The sequence below is a fragment of the Manis pentadactyla genome, chromosome 5 (assembly GCF_030020395.1).
Source record: "Manis pentadactyla isolate mManPen7 chromosome 5, mManPen7.hap1, whole genome shotgun sequence".
Lineage (NCBI taxonomy): Eukaryota > Metazoa > Chordata > Mammalia > Pholidota > Manidae > Manis > Manis pentadactyla.
The window spans coordinates 36435966-36458655 of NC_080023.1; the positions used below are offsets into that span (position 1 = coordinate 36435966).

A 22690-nucleotide genomic window follows, 5' to 3' on the forward strand; every position below is an offset into this window, starting at 1 on the left:
AGAAGAGAATTTTCTTTTGCCATCATCTTCCTTTTTCCCCCCTTGAGTTTCAACCTTTATCATGTATCTCCCAACATGACATTCTTGGCGGTCCGTGATACTATCTCCCTTACAGCACCTTCAGTGAAACACCTCAGGCATACTGGGTTTGATTCCTCCTCTAATTATATTCCTTACAGCCACCTGAATGTCTGGCTAGACCTCAGCATCTGCCAACTCGTGGATGTAGAGGCTTACCATAAGCCACCTTTTCTTCTAAGAGAAATAGAGGATGAGATACACCACTTAAAGTTCTGCCTTTTGAAATAAGTTTTTGAATTGATTATACAGCCTTCAAGGGCACCCTGTTTTTAGACATTTTAAGTCAGGGTACACTATTTCATTATTTCTTTCATTTTATGTTCTCCCAGAGCATCAGCCATGAGACTTGAATTTCTTTCTTCTCAGACATGTGGCCTTGGAGAAATTTCCAGGTGGCCAGAGGCCTCTTAATCAACTATTTTCTTTTGAGAAAACTCCACCTGGAGAGTTCTCCAAGACCACATTAAGAGGCATTACTTTGCTGTAAGAGCTGAGTGTCCTCTGCTCTGATTTCTATTGTTTCATACAGCACAAGATCTGCTATACACTCTTGGAGTATTGTATCAGTTGAAACATGACTGAAAGGCAGAGCTGCATTCACCACAGTCCGAGCCACTGTGGAGACACTTCTTTTTCACAAGCCCTAATATAAGCTGAAAGTAACTCAGAGGAAGTAAAGGAAAAGATATGGCACATTGTCTCCATTACTTTTTAGAAAGCCCAAACACTGCAGTTGTGGCTCCTTTACTAGTGGTAAGTATGCAAAGTGTAGTAGATACCCTGACATGTTCCAAACCACTGGACTCCCGGACACTTCACTGAGACAACAGCCTTCTCTGTATTCACATGATTCATCTAAAACCTGTGGATATGTAAGATAACCTTAGAATTCTAAAGATAAGTCTTTTGGGAATTATCAGTGATTTATCTATTTCCATAAATTAAAGTAGACACATTGTTTACTCAATATAAGTTATAGTCAAATAAATATATCACCTTTGATGCATTATTATAAATATTTTTAATTTAAAAAGACATTTCAGAGAGAGGGGCGGAAGATGGCGGCGTGAGTAGAGCAGCGGAAATCTCCTCCCAAAACAACATATATCTATGAAAATATAACAAAGACAACCCTTCCTAGAATAGAGACCAGAGGACACAGGACAATATCCAGACCACATCCGCACCTGAGAGAAACCAGCAACTCGCGAAGGGGGTAAGATACAAGCCCCGGCCCCGCGGGAGCCGAGCGCCCCTCCCCCCAGCTCCCGGCGGGAGAAGAGCAGGCAGAGCGGGAGGGAGACGGAGCCCAGGACTGCCGAACACCCAGCCCCAGCCATCCGGGCCAGAGTGCAGGGCCCTCGATACTGGGAAAACAGGGCAGCAAGAACAGTGAGCAGGCACTGGAGGCTGGGTGACAGAGGACATAAGAAAAGCGCGCGACCATTTTTTTTTTTTTGCTTTTTTGCTGCTTTGTTTTGGCGAGCGCTTTTTGGAAGTCTTAAAGGGACAGGGACCCCAATACTAGGGAAACAGGGAAGAAAGACTGGTGAGCAGAGGCCTGAGGCAGGCACCGGAGAATAAAGAAAAACGAACGACCACCTTTTTTTTTTTTTTAATTAAAAATTTTTTTTTTTTTAATTAAAAAAAATTTTTTTTTCTTGTTTTTTTTTGTGGTCGTTGTTTTGTTTTGGCGGGTGCTTTTTGGAAGTCTTAAAGGGGCAGGGCGGGTCACTTAATCCAGAGGTAGGGAATCCGGGATCTCTGGGCACCCTAACCCCTGGGCTGCAGGGAGCAGGGAGGCCCCTTACGGAGATAAATAGCCTCCCAGCAGCTCCGGCTCCAACGCGACTCCACCACTTTGGAGTAGCAGCCAGAGCCAGGCCACGCCCACAGCAACAGCGGAGATTAACTCCATAGCAGCCGGGAAGGAAGCAGAAACCCTGTCTGCGCGCAGCTGCGCAGCACAAGCCACTAGAGGCCGCTGTTCTCCCAGGAGAGGAGGGCCACAAACCAACAAGAAAGGAAGACCTTCCAGCCGTCACTCGTCCCAGTTCTGCAGACTATTCCTATCACCATGAAAAGGCAAAGCTACAGGCAGACAAAGATCACAGAGACAACACCAGAGAAGGAGACAGACCTAACCAGTCTTCCTGACAAAGAATTCAAAATAAGAATCATAAACATGCTGACAGAGATGCAGAGAAATACGCAAGAAAAATGGGATGAAGTCCGGAAAGAGATCACAGATGCCAGAAAGGAGATCGCAGAAATGAAACAAACTCTGGAAGGGTTTATAAGCAGAATGGATAGAATGCAAGAGGCCATTGATGGAATTGAAATCAGAGAACAGGAATGCATAGAAGCTGACATAGAGAGAGACAAAAGGATCTCCAGGAATGAAACAATATTAAGAGAACTGTGTGACCAATCCAAAAGGAACAATATCCGTATTATAGGGGTCCCAGAAGAAGAAGAGAGAGGAAAAGAGATGGAAAGTATCTTAGAAGAAATAATTGCTGAAAACTTCTCCACACTGGGGGAGGAAGTAATCAAACAGACCACGGAAATACACAGAACCCCCAACAGAAAGGATCCAAGAAGGGCAACACCAAGACACATAATAATTAAAATGGCAAAGATCAAGGACAAGGAAAGAGTGTTAAAGGCAGCTAGAGAGAAAAAGGTCACCTATAAAGGGAAACCCATCAGGCTAACGTCAGATTTCTCAACAGAAACCCTACAGGCCAGAAGAGAATGGCATGATATATTTAATGCAATGAAACAGAAGGGCCTTGAACTAAGGATACTGTATCCAGCACGACTATCATTCAAATATGACGGTGGGATTAAACAATTCCCAGACAAACAAAAGCTGAGGGAATTTGCTTTCCACAAACCACCTCTACAGAACATCTTACAGGGACTGCTCTAGATGGGAGCACTCCTAGAAGGAGCACAGCACAAAACACCCAACATATGAAGAATCGAGGAGGAGGAACAAGAAGGGAGAGAAGAAAAGAATCTCCAGACAGTGTATATAACAGCTCAATAAGCGAGCTAAGTTAGGCAGTAAGATACTAAAGAGGCTAACCTTGAACCTTTGGTAACCACGAATTTAAAGCCTGCAATGGCAATAAGTACATATCTTTCAATAGTCACCCTAAATGTTAATGGGTTGAATGCACCAATCAAAAGACACAGAGTAACAGAATGGATAAAAAAGCAAGACCCATCTATATGCTGCTTACAAGAAACTCACCTCAAACCCAAAGACATGTACAGAATAAAAGTCAAGGGATGGAAAAACATATTTCAAGCAAACAACAGTGAGAAGAAAGCAGGGGTTGCAGTACTAATATCAGACAAAATAGACTTCAAAACAAAGAAAGTAACAAGAGATAAAGAAGGACACTACATAATGATAAAGGGCTCAGTCAAACAAGAGGATATAACCATTCTAAATATATATGCACCCAACACAGGAGGACCAGCATATGTGAAACAAATACTAACAGAACTAAAGGGGGATATAGACTGCAATGAATTCATTCTAGGAGACTTCAACACACCACTCACCCCAAAGGATAGATCCACTGGGCAGAAAATAAGTAAGGACACGGAAGCACTGAACAACACAGTAGAGCAGATGGACCTAATAGACATCTATAGAACTCTACATCCAAAAGCAGCGGGATATACATTCTTCTCAAGTGCACATGGAACATTCTCCAGAATAGACCACATACTAGGCCACAAAAAGAGCCTCAGAAAATTCCAAAAGATTGAAATCCTACCAACCAACTTTTCAGACCACAAAGGCATAAAACTAGAAATAAACTGTACAAAGAAAGCAAAGAGGCTCACAAACACATGGAGGCTTAACAACACGCTCCTAAATAATCAATGGATCAATGACCAAATCAAAATGGAGATCCAGCAATATATGGAAACAAATGACAACAACAACACTAAGCCCCAACTTCTGTGGGACACAGCAAAAGCAGTCTTAAGAGGAAAGTATATAGCAATCCAAGCATATTTAAAAAAGGAAGAGCAATCCCAAATGAATGGTCTAATGTCACAATTATCAAAATTGGAAAAAGAAGAACAGATGAGGCCTAAGGTCAGCAGAAGGAGGGACATAATAAAGATCAGAGAAGAAATAAATAAAATTGAGAAGAATAAAACAATAGCAAAAATCAATGAAACCAAGAGCTGGTTCTTCGAAAAAATAAACAAAATCGATAAGCCTCTAGCCAGACTTATTAAGAAGAAAAGAGAGTCAACACAAATCAACAGTATCAGAAACGAGAAAGGAAAAATCACGACGGGCCCCACGGAAATGCAAAGAATTATTGGAGAATACTATGAAAACCTATATGCTAACAAGCTGGGAAACCTAGGAGAAATGGACAACTTCCTAGAAAAATATAACCTTCCAAGATTGACCCAGGAAGAAACAGAAAATCTAAACAGACCAATTACCAGCAACAAAATTGAAGAGGTAATCAAAAAACTACCAAGGAACAAAACCCCCGGGCCAGATGAATTTACCTCGGAATTTTATCAGACATACAGGGAAGACATAATACCCATTCTCTTTAAATATTTCCAAAAAATAGAGGAGGAGGGGATACTCCCAAACTCATTCTATGAAGCTAACATCACCCTAATACCAAAACCAGGCAAAGACCCCACCAAAAAAGAAAACTACAGACCAATATCCCTGATGAACGTAGATGCAAAAATACTCAACAAAATATTAGCAAACCGAATTCAAAAATACATCAAAAGGATCATACACCATGACCAAGTGGGATTCATCCCAGGGATGCAAGGATTGTACAACATTTGAAAGTCCATCAACATCATCCACCACATCAACAAAAAGAAAGACAAAAACCACATGATCATCTCCATAGATGCTGAAAAAGCATTTGACAAAGTTCAACATCCATTCATGTTAAAAACTCTCAGCAAAATGGGAATAGAGGGCAAGTACCTCAACATAATAAAGGCCATCTATGATAAACCCACAGCCAACATTATATTGAACAGCGAGAAGCTGAAAGCATTTCCTCTGAGATCGGGAACTAGACAGGGATGCCCACTCTCTCCACTGTTATTTAACATAGTACTGGATGTCCTAGCCACGGCAATCAGACAAAATAAAGAAATACAAGGAATCCAGATTGGTAAAGAAGAAGTTAAACTGTCACTATTTGCAGATGACATGATACTGTACATAAAAAACCCTAAAGACTCCACCCCAAAACTACTAGAACTGATATCGGAATACAGCAAAGTTGCAGGATACAAAATCAACACACAGAAATCTGTGGCTTTCCTATATACTAACAATGAACCAACAGAAAGAGAAATCAGGAAAACAACTCCATTCACAATTGCATCAAAAAAAATAAAATACCTAGGAATAAACCTAACCAAGGAAGTGAAAGACTTATACACTGAAAACTACAAGTCACTCTTAAGAGAAATTAAAGGGGACACTAACAGATGGAAACTCATCCCATGCTCGTGGCTAGGAAGAATTAATATCGTCAAAATGGCCATCCTGCCCAAAGCAATATACAGATTTGATGCAATCCCTATGAAACTACCAGCAACATTCTTCAATGAACTGGAACAAATAATTCAAAAATTCATATGGAAACACCAAAGACCCCGAATAGCCAAAGCAATCCTGAGAAAGAAGAATAAAGTAGGGGGGATCTCACTCCCCAACTTCAAGCTCTACTATAAAGCCATAGTAATCAAGACAATTTGGTACTGGCACAAGAGCAGAGCCACAGACCAATGGAATAGACTAGAGAATCCAGACATTAACCCAGACATATATGGTCAATTAATATTTGATAAAGGAGCCATGGACATACAATGGCGAAATGACAGTCTCTTCAACAGGTGGTGCTGGCAAAACTGGACAGCTACATGTAGGAGAATGAAACTGGATCATTGTCTAACCCCATATACAAAAGTAAACTCAAAATGGATCAAAGACCTGAATGTAAGCCATGAAACCATTAAACTCTTGAAGAAAACATAGGCACAAACCTCTTAGACATAAACATGAGTGACCTCTTCTTGAACATATCTCCCCGGGCAAGGAAAACAACAGCAAAAATGAGTAAGTGGGACTATATTAAGCTGAAAAGCTTCTGTACAGCAAAAGACACCATCAATAGAACAAGAAGGATCCCTACAGTATGGGAGAATACATTTGAAAATGACAGATCCGATAAAGGCTTGACGTCCAGAATATATAAGGAGGTCTCACGCCTCAACAAACAAAAAACAAATAACCCAATTAAAAAATGGGCAGAGGAACTGAACAGACAGTTCTCCAAAAAAGAAATACAGATGGCCAACAGATACATGAAAAGATGCTCCACATCGCTAATTATCAGAGAAATGCAAATTAAAACTACAATGAGGTATCACCTCACACCAGTAAGGATGGCTGCCATTAAAAAGACAAACAACAACAAATGTTGGCGAGACTGTGGAGAAAGGGGAACCCTCCTACACTGCTGGTGGGAATGTAAGTTAGTTCAACCGTTGTGGAAAGCAGTATGGAGGTACATCAAAATGCTCAAAACAGACTTACCATTTGACCCAGGAATTCCACTCCTAGGAATTTACCCTAAGAATGCAGCAATCAAGTTTGAGAAAGACAGATGCACCCCTATGTTTATTGCAGCACTATTTACAATAGCCAAGAATTGGAAGCAACCTAAATGTCCATCAATAGATGATTGGATAAAGAAGATGTGGTACATATACACAATGGAATACTACTCAGCCATAAGAAAAGGGCAAATCCAATCATTTGCAGCAACATGGATGGAGCTGGAGGGTATTATGCTCAGTGAAACAAGCCAAGCGGAGAAAGAGAAATACCAAATGATTTCACTTATCTGTGGAATATAAGAACAAAGGAAAAACTGAAGGAACAAAACAGCAGCAGAATCACAGAACTCAAGAATGGACTAACAGGTACCAAAGGGAAAGGGACTGGGGAGGATGGGTGGGTAGGGAGGGATAAGGGGGGGAGAAGTAGGGGGGTATTAAGATTAACATGCATGGGGGGGTAGGAGAAAAGGGAGGGCTGTACAACACAGAGAAGGCAAGTAGTGATTCTACAACATTTTGCTATGCTGATGGACAGTGACTGTAAAGGGGTTTATAGGGGAGACCTGGTATAGGGGAGAGCCTAGTAAACATAATATTCGTCATGTAAGTGTAGATTAGTGATAGCAAAAAAAAAAAAAAAAAAAAAGGGCAGTTCCTGTGTGGTAACCTCCAACGAGTTCTACACAAGGGTGTAAAGGGCATATAAAAGTGTAGGCAAAGGGTCTGTTTGTGTTTATACAGAGGATCAAAGCCTAATTGGGCTACCCCGAAAATGAACTAAGATACGATATGAAAAAGAACTTCCAACATCTGCACTCTCTGGAAGACTCATGCCAGAAGATGATCATCAAAAAACCCCAACAAAGATCCACGCACTGCTACAGCTGTAGATGCACTCATCCCACCATTTCCTGGACTTGCCATGGGAATGAGGAAGGAGATATCTAAGCTGTCCTGTGCATACAGTAAAACAACAAAATTGGACTAGATCTATACTGTTGGAACTCAACCAAGAATTTGGAGAAGTGCAAATTGTAGCGCTCCAAAGTCTTACAACTACAAACTATTTACTGTTAAAAGAACATACGGCATGTGATCAGTCCCCAGGAATGGGTTGTTTTAATTTGTCTGATTTCTCTCAGACTGTTCAAGTTCAGTTGGACAATATCCACCATATCATAGATAAGTTTTCACAAATGCCTAAGGTGCGTAACTGGTTTTCTTGGTTTCACTGGAGATGGCTGGTAATTACAGATATGCTTTGGTTATGTAACTATACTCCTATTATGTTAATGTGTGTGTGCAATTTAAGTAGTAGCTTAAAACCTATACATGCTGAAGTTACTCTACAAGAAGGTATGTCAAAGAAATAATCAATCTTCCCATGTTTTCTTCCATCTGCTACTTCTATAGCTTTTCTTCTTCCCTCCTAATTACAACCCTTAAAAAGAATTCGTGCCTCATATCAAATTTACCGAGTATCATAATTCTTCCAAGTGGTAAAGATACCTCAAGACAAATGCTGGGCATAGAAGCCACAGGGCATAAATATGCAAAGAAGTAAAAAGCTAACCTTTTCAAACAATAAGGCTTCTCTCTCACTTACCAACTTCACATTTCCCTGTATGGCCCCGGAAGATGACTGGTTAGCCAGAGACGGGTAAGATTCCTCAAGGGAGGAACAACCTAAGACAGGCACAGTCGCAGGGGGGCCATCAGGTGAGAAATTGGGGATCAACAGAGGTGAGGCTTAGAACCTCACCCCCCCGTTCTGAGAGAAATCTTCTGCATACGTGGATGTTTTATTGCCCTGGTCTAGCTTGGATTAACACATAGTCTACAGGCACACACCTGATCATCTTCATGTGCTCTCTTACAACACTAAACTATGTTTTCTACCTTTATCTTGTATCTACCTACCACTTCAGCATTTTATTAAAAATAATAATAATAAAAGAGAAATGTGGTATCCACATATAAATCAAGTATAAAAACCAAATGAGTATTCATATTTGAACTGACTGTTTAGAGTTCATAATGTATGAGCAAAACCGAAAGTTTCTGTGATGACTGCCCTTGTACTGTTCACTATGTAACTTATTCATTATGTAAGAATTTGTTCTACATGTAAAAACTTGTTTGTTATGCCTCAGAAGATTGGAGACTGACAAAAATTAGGCTTGGGGTGGATTAATGATTGTGCATTGAGCATTGACTCCCCTATACAGAATTTTATTTTTGTTAACAACCATTTGATCAATAAATATGAGAGATGCCCTCACAAAAAAAAAAAAAAAAAAAAAAAAAAAAAGGACAGACTTCCAATGGTAAAATAAATTAGTAACCGGGATGTAATGTATAGCATAAGGAATATAGTCAAGATATTGTAACAGCCTGGTAGGGTGATAGCTGGAACCTAGAATTATGTATATAAATGTTCTACCACTGTGTTGTACACTTGAAACTCATGTAATGTAATACTGTGTGTCAACTACCCTTCAATAAAAAATAATTATTTAAAGAAAATAAATAAATAAATGGATTTTGAAGGCCCTAAAAAAAAAAAGACATTTCATGGTTGATGCTTGATAGGAAAACTGATATTAGAAGTTGACAGATGACTTGCTTTTCTAATTCCCTTTGGATATCATGTTAGTTTTGTTGCAAAAATATCTGCATTTTTATGAGTCTTTGAAATATCTTGGAAGTAAAGTTGTATTAATATCTAAATGCTTTTAGAATATGAACCTTTATAAAAGTGCAGATTACAGGTCACTAAGTAAATGCAATTGCTTCTGAAAAACAGTGTAAATACAAGCATACCTTATTTTATTGTGCTTCACAGATATTGCACTTTTTACAAATTGAAGGTTTGCCGCAACCCTGCATGGAAACAAGTCTTTTGGTGCCATTCTTCAAACAGCATTTTCTCACTTCATGTCCCTGTGTCACATTTTAGTAATTCTCATGATACTTCAAACCTTTTCATTATTATTATATTTGTTATGGTGATCTGTGATCAGTGACCTCTGATGTTACTATTATGATTTGGGGGTGCCACAAACCACACCCTTATGAGGTGGTGAGCTTAATTGGTAAATGTTGTGTGTGTTCTGACTGATCCACCAATTGGCCATTCCCCCAACTCTCTCCCTTTCCTCCTCAGGTCTCCCTATTCCTGAGATGTAACAATATTGACTTAGGCCAATTAATAACCCTACAATGGCTTCTAAGTGTTCAAGTGAAAAAAAAGAGTTCTGAGTTTCTCACTTTAAATCAAACTCTTTGAAATGATTAAGCTTGGAGAGGAATGCATATTGAAAGCTAGGAGAGGCTAAGTGAAGCCTCTTGTGCCAAACAGCCAAATTGTGATTGCAAAAGAAAAGTTCCTAAAGGAAATTAAAAGTTATACTCCAGTGAACACGGATGGTAAGAGGGTGAAATAGCCTCATTGCTAATATGGAGAAATTTTTAGGGGTCTGGATAGAAGATCAAACAAGCCACAAAATTCCCTTAAGCCCAGCCCACTCGAGAGCAAGGCCCTGACTCTCTTCACCTCTGCAACGGCTGAGAGGTAAGGCAGCTGAAGAAGGAAAATTTGGAGCTAACAGTTTGGTTCATGAGGTTTATGAGAGAAACCATCTTCACAACAAAAAAGTGTAAGTGAAGCATCAAATGATGATGTAGAAGCTGCAGCAAGTTAGCCAGAAGACCTAGCTAAGATAACTAATCAAGGTGGTCAGTTATCATGATAACTAAACAATAGATGAAATAGCCTTCTATTGGAAGAAGATGCCACGTGGGACTTTCACGTGCCTGGCTTCAAAGCTTCAAAGGACTGCTGACTCTCTTGTTAGGGATTAATGCAGTAGATTACTTTAAGTTGAAATGAATGCTCACTTACTATTCTGAAAATCTAGGTCCCTTATGAACTATGCTATATCTACTCTGAATGTGTTCTAGTCATGAAACAACAAAGTCTGGATAACAACACATCCATTTATAACATGGTTTACTGAATATTTAAATCCCCCTGTTGAGACCTACTGCTTACAAAGGAAAGACTCCTTTCAAAGTATGACAGCTCATTGGCAATGCACCTGGTTAGCCAAGAGCTCTGATAGATGTACCGCAACATTAATGTTGTTTTCATGTTTGCTACCATAACATCCATTCTGCAGGCCATGAATCAAAGGGTCATTTTGACCTTCAATTCTTATTATTTAAGAAATACATTTCATAAGGCTATATAGCTGCCATTGATAGTGATTTCTTTAATGAATTTGGGTAAAGTCAATTGAAAACCTCACAGGATTCACCATTCTAGATGTCATTAAGAACACTTATGATTCATGGGATGTGGTCAAAATAACATTCACAGGAGTTTGGGAGAAGTTGATTCCAACCCTCATGGATGATAACTTCGAGGGGTTCAAGATTTCAGTGGGGGAAGCAAGTACAGATGTGGTAGAAATAGCAAGAAAACTAAGATTAGAAGTAGAGCCTGAAGAGGTGACTAAATTGCTGTAAACGTGTGGTAAAACTTAAACAGATGATAATTTGCTTCTAAAGAATGAGCAAAGAAAGTGGTTTCTTGAGATGGAAACTGCTCTTGGTGAAGATGCATGTTCTGCCACAAGAACAGATCCCCTTCATGCCTCCTGGTCTCTGCACCCATCTCCACCGTCTGTGCCAGTCAAATGCATGCAGGGAGCAGCCTCTGGGTTAATCCCCCAAGCTGCCATGGGCAGGGCAGCCCTCGTGTTGGCCAAGGGCACTTGTGGCGGTTGCAGGCTATTCGCGTGTGTTCTGTTGCAAGAACAAAGTCCCTTCGTGCCTCCTGGACTCTGTGCCTCTCTCCTCTGTTCTGGTCAACCGCATGTAGGGAGCAGCCTCTGGGTCTGGGCCGGTTAGCCGCTGGCAGGTAGAAGTCTTTGTGTTAAGCTGCGTGGTTGCTGTAGGCAGGGCTGCTCTCCAGCTGGTCTGCAGCAATGGCGGGGACAGCAGGTTTGCTTGCAGTGCCGGTGGGAGGAAGGAATGGCTAGCTGCTTATAGCTGTGAGGTGCCTTGGAGCTGTGTTGCTAACTAGGGGGTCAGGGTACCTAAAGTTCCTTAAAGTTCCCAGCTTGCTGGGCTGAGTGTGCCAGGACAATTTTGTCCACCTGTTAAACCCTTGTCCCTTTAAGACCAAATTAAAGTGCCTGCTTTTCTTTTGTCCCAGGGCAGCCGGCTGTGGGAACCTGTTCACAGTCTTAGTCTCAGATTTTGCTTTTCTGCTCCTCTAATATCCAGAGCACCATGCAATGTGTGTCTGTGCTCTGGGGCAGATTACTAGGGCTGGTTATTTAGCAGTCCTGTGCTTCCACTCCCTCCCCACTCTGATTCCTTCCCTCCCGTCCATGAGCTGGGGCAGGGGCAGTGTTCGGGTTGCACCAGTTCATGGCTCTGCACCTTACACCCTTTTCCGTGAGATGTTGGGTTCTTGATGTAGTCTGCCTGGTGTACTGTATCTTCTGGTCACTCTTTTAGGAATAGTTGTATTTGCTGTATTTTCAAAATATATATGGTTTTGGGAGGAGATTTCCACCAATCTACTCACGTTGCCATCTTTCCTCTCTCTCGACCCATATATTTTTTATCAACACGTGAAAAAGTTATTGAGTAGTATGAACCTTGTACATCCATGACATAGTTTTGTGTCTTTAATCATTTCTCTTTTACCTTGCTTTCACATAATCCAATCACATTTTAAGCAAACCCCATAGCTTTCTGGTCATTTTCAGTTATCCAAAATAATCCAATGTTGTTTAAATTATCTGTAATAATGGATGTGGGTGGGTGAGCAAGCTATCCAATGCTGTTCCCTCTCTCTGTACAACCATCTCTCTTCAATACCTGCTCAAATTGACAAAAAAAGAAAATCAGCAAACAGATTTCCAAAAATAGAATGAGATTCCTTTACTCTTGCATTCATTCATTCAAAAAATATTGATTAGCTACTATTTGCATGTACTGGGGATTCAACAGACAGCAAAAGTTTATAGAACCTCTGCCTTAATGGACCTTATATTCTAATGGAGGAAATTGTGTTGACTGGTGATAAGTGCTTAGAAACCACAGCTAGGTAAGAGGATAGAAATTAATAGGAAATTATTTTTTTAAACTTGTCAAGAAAAAATCTCCATTAATACACAACTAAGTGGATGTCCAGGCAGGTGAGAGGACCAGTGACAAAAGCTTGTTTAGTGTACTAGGAGACACACTCATCAAGAAGGAAGGTAGGAGATAATGTTCAAGAGAGAGCCAAGGATCAGTTCATACTGGGCCTTGAAGGTTATGGTAAGGTCTCTGTATGTTTCTGATATTTTGAGATTCCTTTGGATAGTTTCAAAAAAGAAGGAATGTGATATAGGTTTTAAAAAGAATTGCCAGCTGAAATGTGAATTGTCAACTGCACTCAACTTTGGCAGGATGGGATAACTAAGGAGGTTATTCCAATAACCTAGGTAAGGGTTAATGGTGGCATGGTCTTCATTCATAGAACTGAAACTGGTGGAAAGCTATTGGTAGCAAGATTTGTTGGTGGGGTTTTGTAAATGTGGGAGAAAGAAAGAAATTAAGAATTACTACAGGATTTGTTTGTTTTGAGGTTAAGTAACATGATCAATGGTAGACTATTTTCTGAGATAAATAGAAGAAGGAGAGAATACCAATAGTTTTAAGATATTTAAGTTTGAGATGACTTTTAGTTAACATGGTGGAGTTATATATCCTGATGAATGCAAATTGCATTTAAAAATAAGAAAGACATTATATTTGAAATAGAGCAGTAGAGTTAAACTTGTAAAATTTGTTTGATTTTTTTTTTTTGGTTAAACTTGTTTGATTTTTTTTAACAAGTATAAAGTAATTCAATAGAAAAGATGTCAGCAATAATTTATTAAGAGCAGATTTGCAATTATGCTAGTGTATTAAATGCAGTCACCCTTATAGTCATATGCAATTGACCGATATAATGTGTTGCTTGCTAGGTCATCCAATTTAAGAGGGTTATAACAACTAATCTTTTCAGCAATCAAAAGGATCCTACAACAAATAAACATTTAGGAAAGAGGTGAACTTTAACTAGAGAAAACAAGTGAGAGTATTATTTTCTCAGTCTGGGAGCAAAATCTACCTTCTTCCCATATAAATAACTTAAAATGTGAAATCTCAATTCAGGATGTTAAAGATAACTTCTTCTATCCATCATTTATCTATCTATCATCTCTATCTGATCTATTGTCATTCCATTTCATCCCTTTTGAAAAAAAGTAATCTCTTTTCTCATGTTCAAAGCAAATCACTCAACCTGTGCTTTTGAAAAAATCTCCTGCTTTTACTCTTTTATTCATAAAACAGGTCACTGTTCATCAGTTCTTACCTCCTTGTATTTTTTACTACTCTCTGTGTCCCTCCTCACTGCTTTTACACATGCAATAAAATGTTTGTCTTTGCAAAGTTAAAAACAGAACTCTTTTGTCTCTGTAATACTTTTTCCATTCTCCCATGGCAAAATTCCTGCAAAAAAAGTTTGCCACCTTTTTTTCAAAATGAGAGACCTCACATTCCAGTCACTTTTTATCATCCTCCCAACAAGTTTCTGCTTCTATTGTTTTACAGAAATTTCTCTCTAAAAGATTACTCCTGGGCCTTCTAAATTTCAATAGATTATTTTTGTGTTCCATATTACTTGAATCTGTTTAACATTTAACATTTTTGATCATCACTCTTGGCTTTTCCTGTAACTTAGATTCAAAGATCTCAGTTTCCAGTTTAAAATTCTTTTTTTTTTTTTTTTGGTTTGTTTCTCTAAACATTTTTATTAATTTTTGCATTTTTCTTCCCACAGTCACCTTTAGCAGTTAATACTCCCCAATATTATGTTTGTGATTTTCCTCTTCTCACCACTTCTCTCTTTCCCTTTCTATTTCTCTACCTTTCCTCTTTTTACGTTTACTAAAATGATAAATCCATCCCTATTAGGACAACATCTACTGTTATGCACCATATTTAGTGCTCTTTGAGGAAAGGCCTGATCATTATTGCATCCCCAGAACTCTACCTGTTACATAGTATTTGGTCAATAAATGTTTATTAAACCAATATGTATTTACGGCCTAAATATTTCTTCTAAATTCTGGACCCACACATGTATAAAAGTGTAGGGGATACATGTAAATAGTCTCAAATACCTCACACACAACATGAACATACTATAATGCTGTCTTTCTCCAAATATTTATCATTATTCACCCAGTCATCCAAATTCTCTTTCTGGGATACAATTTAGATGGCCGCCTCTCTCTTAAACCCTCAGGCATTCAATCACTAAGTCCTTTAAATTCTACTCTTTTACATATCTCATATCTAGCACCTCTCTTTACTTTCCTGACTGCTGTTATGAATTACATACTCATCACCTCTCACCAGAACTGTGGGTACAGTTTGTCTTTCTGTCAAAAGCATCCCCTTCCCCAATTCATATTCTACATTACAGACAAAAGCTCTCCCTGAAATATAAACTTCACAATTTCCTCTAGTGAATAAAAATATTTGCTAACATCCATAGCTCAGGTCAAAGTCCAAAGTCTTTGGTATGGTATATAGGCCCCTCCAGAATCTGTCACCTGCTTAGACCTAATTTCTTCAGTTTTACAACCTTTACCTTTTGCTTGCTCCTTTACCGCTTATGCATCAGCCAAACTAAACTAATTTATATTTCTTAAAAAAAAAATCAGACTCCTTTATAAACCAATATTTTTCTTTTAACTCAAGATATACACTCTAGTTGCCATATTCTTCCCCTCCTACCAGTCTTGCCAATCTAGAAAAACCCCTTTTTATTTTCAAGACACAGCTCACATACCCTCTACTCTGGGAAGAATTTCTGAGCCCTGCCCTACAGATAGAACTAAAAGCTTTTACTTTCCCCGTGTCAGTCTTATTGTATTCTATTATTCATGCGGTTACTTATCACCTGATCATTAACTTCTTGAGAGTGTTCTCACTTCATTAGCAAATTTCATAGTGCCCAGCACAAAAATAGAGGCTTAATGTATAACATGAGTTATAGAAATTTCCAGATCAATTGGAAAAGTGGGTGCTTTTGACAGAGAGATGAATTGTACCCACAGTCCTGGTGAGAGGTGATAAGTGTATAATCCATAATAGCAGTCAAGAAAGTAAAGAGGAGGGGCTAGATATGAGATATGCAAGGAAGTAGAATTTAAAAGACTTAGTGATTGCATGCCTGAGGATTTAAGAGAAAGATAGTGATCTAAATCATATCCCTGGTTTTTAATATCCATCTTAGCATTCTCAGTCTAGACAAACGATTTAGAGGAGAAAATCTCTGTAGACTACACAATACATTACAGACAGGTTGTTCTCTTAGTCTAAGCATAGATTCAAGTTGCAGGGTAACAGAAGATGACTTTTTTTTAAAGGTTTTTTGTATTCAATCTTTTAGGATATTCTAGAAAGATTAATCTTGCCTTGATTAAACTTTATGTCCCAGTAATAGCTTTGTCATTTGGGATGAAAAAGAGAGATCCATTTTGTGGAGAAGGAAGGATTAAGAATATTTTAAGACTAAAGGTTCACATCCTACAAAGGATTAAGGAAATGTAGCTTGACTCTGAGAAAAAATTTACTGTTAGGGCAACACCTAGGGTGATTCTGAGGAGAGAATAAAAGCATGCACACACACACCACACCAAGTGTCTAAATCCAGTGGAAATTTGGACAAACAGAAACTAAGAATCTGCATTTCTGAAGACACTCCAGAGAACGTTATGAGAAGTAAGGTTAATTACTTCATTCTTCTTGTGAGCCAAAATACGATTATTTTTGAAGATTACTTTTAACAGATAATGAAAGCTTACCAATAAATGCTATTTTAAGTTAATTCTAGATAATTAAACGTTAGACAATATTAAAAAATTGTTTATTAGAACAACTTTTGCAATAATCATCAAAGAGCTTCCTGCAGCATCCCGGGGATAGAGGTCACAGCTGTTGGTACAGATTACTTCAAAACCGATCATCTGCCTATCATAACTATGGTTGTATTTATAACTCATAAAGTTAGGATACGAGGTGAAAGTAATTATCTCCATTTTTTTCTGCAATGTACCTTTGACAGGGCACATTTGTAGAGTAGTTTTTAGGCAGATAGATAAATAATTACTATTAAAAGATCATTTATTAATACTAAAGAACATACTCACCTGGTTACATAAGAGAATGTGTAGTCAGATTATAAGCTTCTTAAATTTAAATAACATTGAAATTATTCAAAAACATGAAATAAATATCAATTAACTCTTTGTAGCTTGGGAGAAATACACTTTCTGGAAAAATTAGTTTCCCTTTCAAATAAGAAAATAATGTATTTCACTTTATGTCTAATATATAGTTTCCTATCCTTCAAAATATATTAAGGCAATTCATAGACCAAAGTAATTTTATGGAAAATCAGAGTATTTATGGGCTTACTAGAGACATAAATTAGAAATATATATATATATATGATATATTATTTTTTAGATGATCTATCAAATAGAAATCTTTCTTGCATAGGGATTTTTCTTTTTAGGATATTTGTGTTAGGTTTCTGATCCTCAATTTTTTAATTGCTTTAATTTCAGAAGGGCTATTAATCTCTCCATTCCTGTTCTACTCTTTTTATTGCAATAGGAGAAGAGAAAATATTCTGAAGTACACATTTTCTTTGTCATACTTTATGCTTTGGCATACTTCCTCTGTCAGAGCCATTTGTAACGTCTCTCTCTCTCTCTCTCTTCCCCCTCCCACTTTGCTCTTTCTCAGATCTTGTTCTACTTTCTTCCCAGAATTCAAGTGCACTTTTTCCCCACCATTGATTCAGTCTGAGGATGACCCCAGGGAGATGTTTCTTCAAATCTGCAGATGTGCAGAGCCACTTCTCTGCTGTCATTTTCTAACTCTCAGCTAGAGATCAATTCTTTATTTCTGTTAGTTTTTCCCATATGGCACATAAAGTTTCATTTCTTACTTAATAAATCCAATTTAGCATCCATGTGGTCTCCCGTCTAATGTAATTTCTTCCCTGAGAAGGGTGAGCGGTCAGGGTTATCACTGAGAACACCAACAGCGCTCGGCACCATCCATCCTGACAACTACGATTCTCTCTCCTCTTTGAGTGACTGTCTTACATACACTCTTCTTAAGTTCTTGCAACTCACCTAAGTGTCTAGAGTATTAGTATTCCCTTTCCAGACTTTTCAACTGGGCAGGCATTCACCATCCTCATTCATGATGCTAATATTTTCTATGTTGTTTCTCTTAGTATCCTAGAAGATTAAAATAATAAAACAAAAATATTCTGAATATAGAGCTCTCATGCACATATTTAGGTCTCAATTACCCAAGGTAATAGCTTATGTGAAAAAATATGAATAGACATTTTACAAACAAGTCCTCGCTCTTTGATTTAAAACTGCAATTGGTTAGCATTAGTAGGTTTTCATTTAATCAAAATATGTGCAACAAGAATTATATGATAATTAAATTCATCTGTATGATACTTATTCGATTTCAGGCTCTGTAAATGGTGTATATCTTTATTATTTTGGATAAGCCTCAAAACACGACTGTGTCAGTATCCTTAATTTGAAATGGAAATAGTTTCATAAAGTCAGGCTTTGAGCTACTATGTAGAAATGTGAAAAAATGAATTAACAGGGCAGAGACTAAGGTTCGTGCACAGGGGCAGGACGTAGTATGCTGCCTCTGAGTGCCTGCAGCAGTCTAGAAGGCAGGAAGGGAGTCACCAATTCTGTAGTCTGTTTTCCACCAGCTAGGAGAGAGAGAGTATTCAGATTTTACACCAGAGCCACTTTAGACAACTTTTCTTCTCTTCTCTGAGCCTGATTATGGATTATGTATATCTGTTGAAGGTATTTTTTTTCACTTTTAAATTGCTTTCCCATGGATGAGGAGGAAAATTAAGCTGGATCCTAGAAATTGTTTGAGGTTCACAAATCAAGGTGTAGTATAATGATGTTTTGTGGATGAAAAGAATAGGCATTTATGTGCAGAGCTCCTGAACCATTTTAATAATGACAATAGGGATTATGGATTTTAAAATTTGGGTATTGCTCAAACAATTAATTGATTTCTTCAGCTTTAATTTTCCTATTTTTGATATAAAAAGTTGAGTGTGGTTTAAGGTTTCTTTTTTAAAACTAGTTTTCTTACACTACTGGAAGGAGTAGTAAGGCGTTTTCTTACACTACCTTCTCAGGAGGCCCAAGAATGGATGAAGATTTGTCTAGCTTTTGGTACATTTGTCTAGCTTCAGATATATCATCACTCAAGATTATTCTATTGGAAAAAAAATTACCTCAGTCAAAATCCTTTAATATAGTTTTTAAAGATGCTTCCTCCTACTTATGTTAGAAAATCAATGTATTTTACTATAGACAATTTTTTAAATATACAGAAAGTAAAATAATAAATAATCAATTACCACTTTTGCTTTCCATTAGAAATTATTTTATTCCTTCCAAATACAGATGAAAGATGGTGGAAGAAAAACAATTTTAAAAACTGGTGGCAGACCTTCTTCTGAGGAAAAGAATTATCCTCCTTTAGAAAATACTTTGATGATAGGTTTTGGAATCAGATTACATAGTGTAAATGTCAATTTACTGACCAAAACACACATGGTTGTGCTTCTCTGTTACTAGTGCTCTTAGCGTAGTCTCAACCACTCTTATTAATTATAAATTCTAATCAGAAGAGCTAGGTTCCACTTTACTGAGAAACCTGGGGTAGAAGATTGAGAACTGCCTGTCGTACTCAACTTTGCAGACAAGCAGAGCTCATAAATACACACATACAACCTTTTAGAGCCATTCTCATTCCCTTACACTTTCTTACAGTGGCAAATGATTACATTCATTAATACAACCAAAAAAGAGCCTCTCAGTGTCATATAAAAATAAGGAAAAGTATGTAAACTTAAAAATTATGTTCAGGAATTAATATCCCAGTATTGTATCTTACATAGAAATTAATTAGAGATCCAATGATTATCATATATTTATTCAATTTAGTATCCATCTTGTATGTTAAGTTACCTAAAAATACTGGAAATTATCCTCAAGTGGACATACTACAAACTCACGAAACATATTACAAAAACCTAACTTCTTCTGAGAGCAAACATTTGCCAGAATGGTTCAATTTAAGCAAAAAAAAAATTTTTTTCATATTTATAAACACTGCATAGGAACAATGTTAGCTTATTTGCTTTGTTAAGCTGAAGAAATTGAGGAAACAGGGTAGTAGAATAAGATGTATACATATATTATTCTTGATACTGATAAATCAGAGAAAAACCATAGCTATTTCCCTTTCCTTACATCACCATCTCTGCTTTTTTACCAAGAACAATTAAACATTTTCACCCAAGTAACATATTTTGGTGCATGACATGTTTCAAAAATATAACTAAAGATTTTCTCAAATGTTTGGCAGTTGTTAAATATCATTTATTTAATAAAATACTACTTGCCATCTGGTTACAAATATTAATTTTATTAGACATTCTCATTTTAATAGAAGTTCTATTACATATTCTAAATTTTAATGAATAGAGTGAATTAAGAAATAGGAACACTTGTATTTGAATTGTTATGTCACTACAGATAAATTAAATACTATCAAATGAATTTCCTTTTAAGGCTTAACTTCCTCCCAAACATACCAAACAGTATACCTCAGACCCCTGCAAAGGACAAAAGAACTTGGTGACAAGCAAAGAGTGAATACAGAAGCAGCAGCTCACACAGTCACACGCTAGAGACCAAGAGGTTTTGCTTAAAGACTGAACTCTAAGAATTTGAGAGGAAAATAGAATTATTCCATTCATTAATATGGAAATAAAACACCTATTTTATGCCAAGGGCTACTGTAGTAGCTGGGACTAAAGAGGTGAATAAAACAGATTTCTTTTCCTCTGAGTTTTATATTCTATCAGAAAAGAAGATAACGCACAAGTAATTGTCAATGTGCTAAATATTACAGAGAAGACATGTACAGAGCTCCAAAAAAGAACTAGCAGTGGATATAACAAGGATGGTGGCTATAAGCTAAGAATAAAAAGATATATAAGAAAAGTTCAGCAGTGGAAAGGGAGAGGAAGTTCCCAGTGGAAAAACATAAAAAGGTGAAGTGTATGCCCCTTATATAAAATCTAGATCTTGACTTTCAGTAGTACTGTGATGGCCAAATAAAGTCACTACCTGATGTAATTGTGTATCTGTATTGATTGCTTTCTATCTTTTATTTTTTTGTCACCTGAATGCAAATTCCAAGAGGGTACTGTGTTTGTCTATATTACTTACTGCTGAAACCTCAGCTCCAGAAGGGTGTTTGGCACATAATGGGTGCTTAATGCACATATACTGAATGAATAAATAAATGGATGGATGATGGGTAGAACAAATGGACTTTGTATTTTTCCAACTCTGAATTATAAACGGAATCATTTCTGTACCAAGCAGTTCTGAGAAAATGATGGCACAGTGTGCTGTCAAGTGGTAATAAAGTAACCGTATACCTTACGCTGCCCCTCTTCTGCCTTCAGTTAACTTTTACAGGACATTTTCCTGCACACCCACTCTTCTCCTCAGACTAGCCATCACCCAACTAGTCCCATTCAGACAGCCACATCCCTTAAATAGCCACATCCCTCAGACCCCACATCATCCTGCACTTCCCTCTGCCACATTTTAAGTGTGTCTCTAAATTCACTGTTGGGATTTTTGTCTTCTCCCTTAATTGTAGCTATTTAAAGTTAGAGAGAGAGAGACTCATTTGTCTATAAGCCTCAGAGCTTTGCATTAGGCCAGGGAAATACTTAGCGTTGAAAAATGTTTGAAGAGTGAATCAGTGATTGAGAACAGTTTTTGAAACTGACTTTCTGTCTTTGTCTTTGTTCAAGTTGAACTGAACCCTAGTGTTATTTAAAGGTAAAAAATAAAAAAATAAAATTTCCTTTTCTTCTTATTGATTTTTAAAACTTTTGGCCATCTCAGAGTCCCATCCACTCTGCTTTTGCTAACCTCTTTGATTTTTAAAAATGCACTTCTGTTTTGAAATTTTTTTGTCTTAAATAATCAGTTTTACTCCAACTAAATCAAAGGTAGAAAGTCCTGACCTTGTGAAATATTTATACTTATGGGTGAATAAGACCTTTGCAGCATCAATAACAAATACTCTGGCTGACCCAACAGGGCACTATTTCATTGCTTTTTTATTTGTTCAATCACTCAATAATTTTCCCTGTGAAAGGGCTTGCTCTATCTACATTACATCTTCTTTCCTTCTTCACTGACCTTTTGCTGCATCACTGTATTTATTCTTTATAGGTTCATACTCATCTTGCTTATGAAAGTTGTTCTGTGTATTGAGTGGCACAATACTATTTCCTTGAGTTATTCCCATCATACCTCTGTTACTAAAATGGAAAGAGCATTCTCTTATACCTGCAATGTTTTTCCATTTTGGAATGAAAAGTGATTTTAAAGAGGACAGTAATAGTTATTAAAAGTGGTCATTGTTTGTTACTTGACTCATCTCCCATCCTTTCTTTTTTGATACTGAAAAGCTGAAATCACTTATGCTTTTTATTTCAGTATTTAAAAAATTTTATGTATTGCTCAAAGTTTCAATAGATATTCTGTGTTGCAAACAGTAAAATAAGGCCCTGTTTTATTAGGAAAATAGAATCAAAGTGAAGGATATCAGGGTAGACTGCAAAACCTCTGCAGGGGCCAGAGAGTCAGCCTCCTGAGTTAAGTCACGAGAATCCCCAAGTGCATTTTGAGAATTGATGTTCTAGTAAGAACACCACAGCTAC

At 37.6% G+C, this 22690-nt stretch overlaps 1 long non-coding RNA gene across 2 annotated transcripts in view; it reads left to right on the forward strand.

Annotated features, from left to right (window-relative positions):
• LOC118916019 (uncharacterized) overlaps positions 1–22690 on the forward strand; it is a 150611-nt gene that overhangs the window by 65969 nt on the left and 61952 nt on the right. The window contains exon 3 of one of the 2 annotated variants that reach the window (XR_005026265.2): positions 17611–17788. The exons of the other annotated variant lie outside the window; for it this stretch is intronic. This is a non-coding gene — a long non-coding RNA (uncharacterized LOC118916019). Of the gene's footprint in view, positions 1–17610; positions 17789–22690 lie in introns of those variants that run through there. 2 annotated transcript variants of the gene reach the window in all.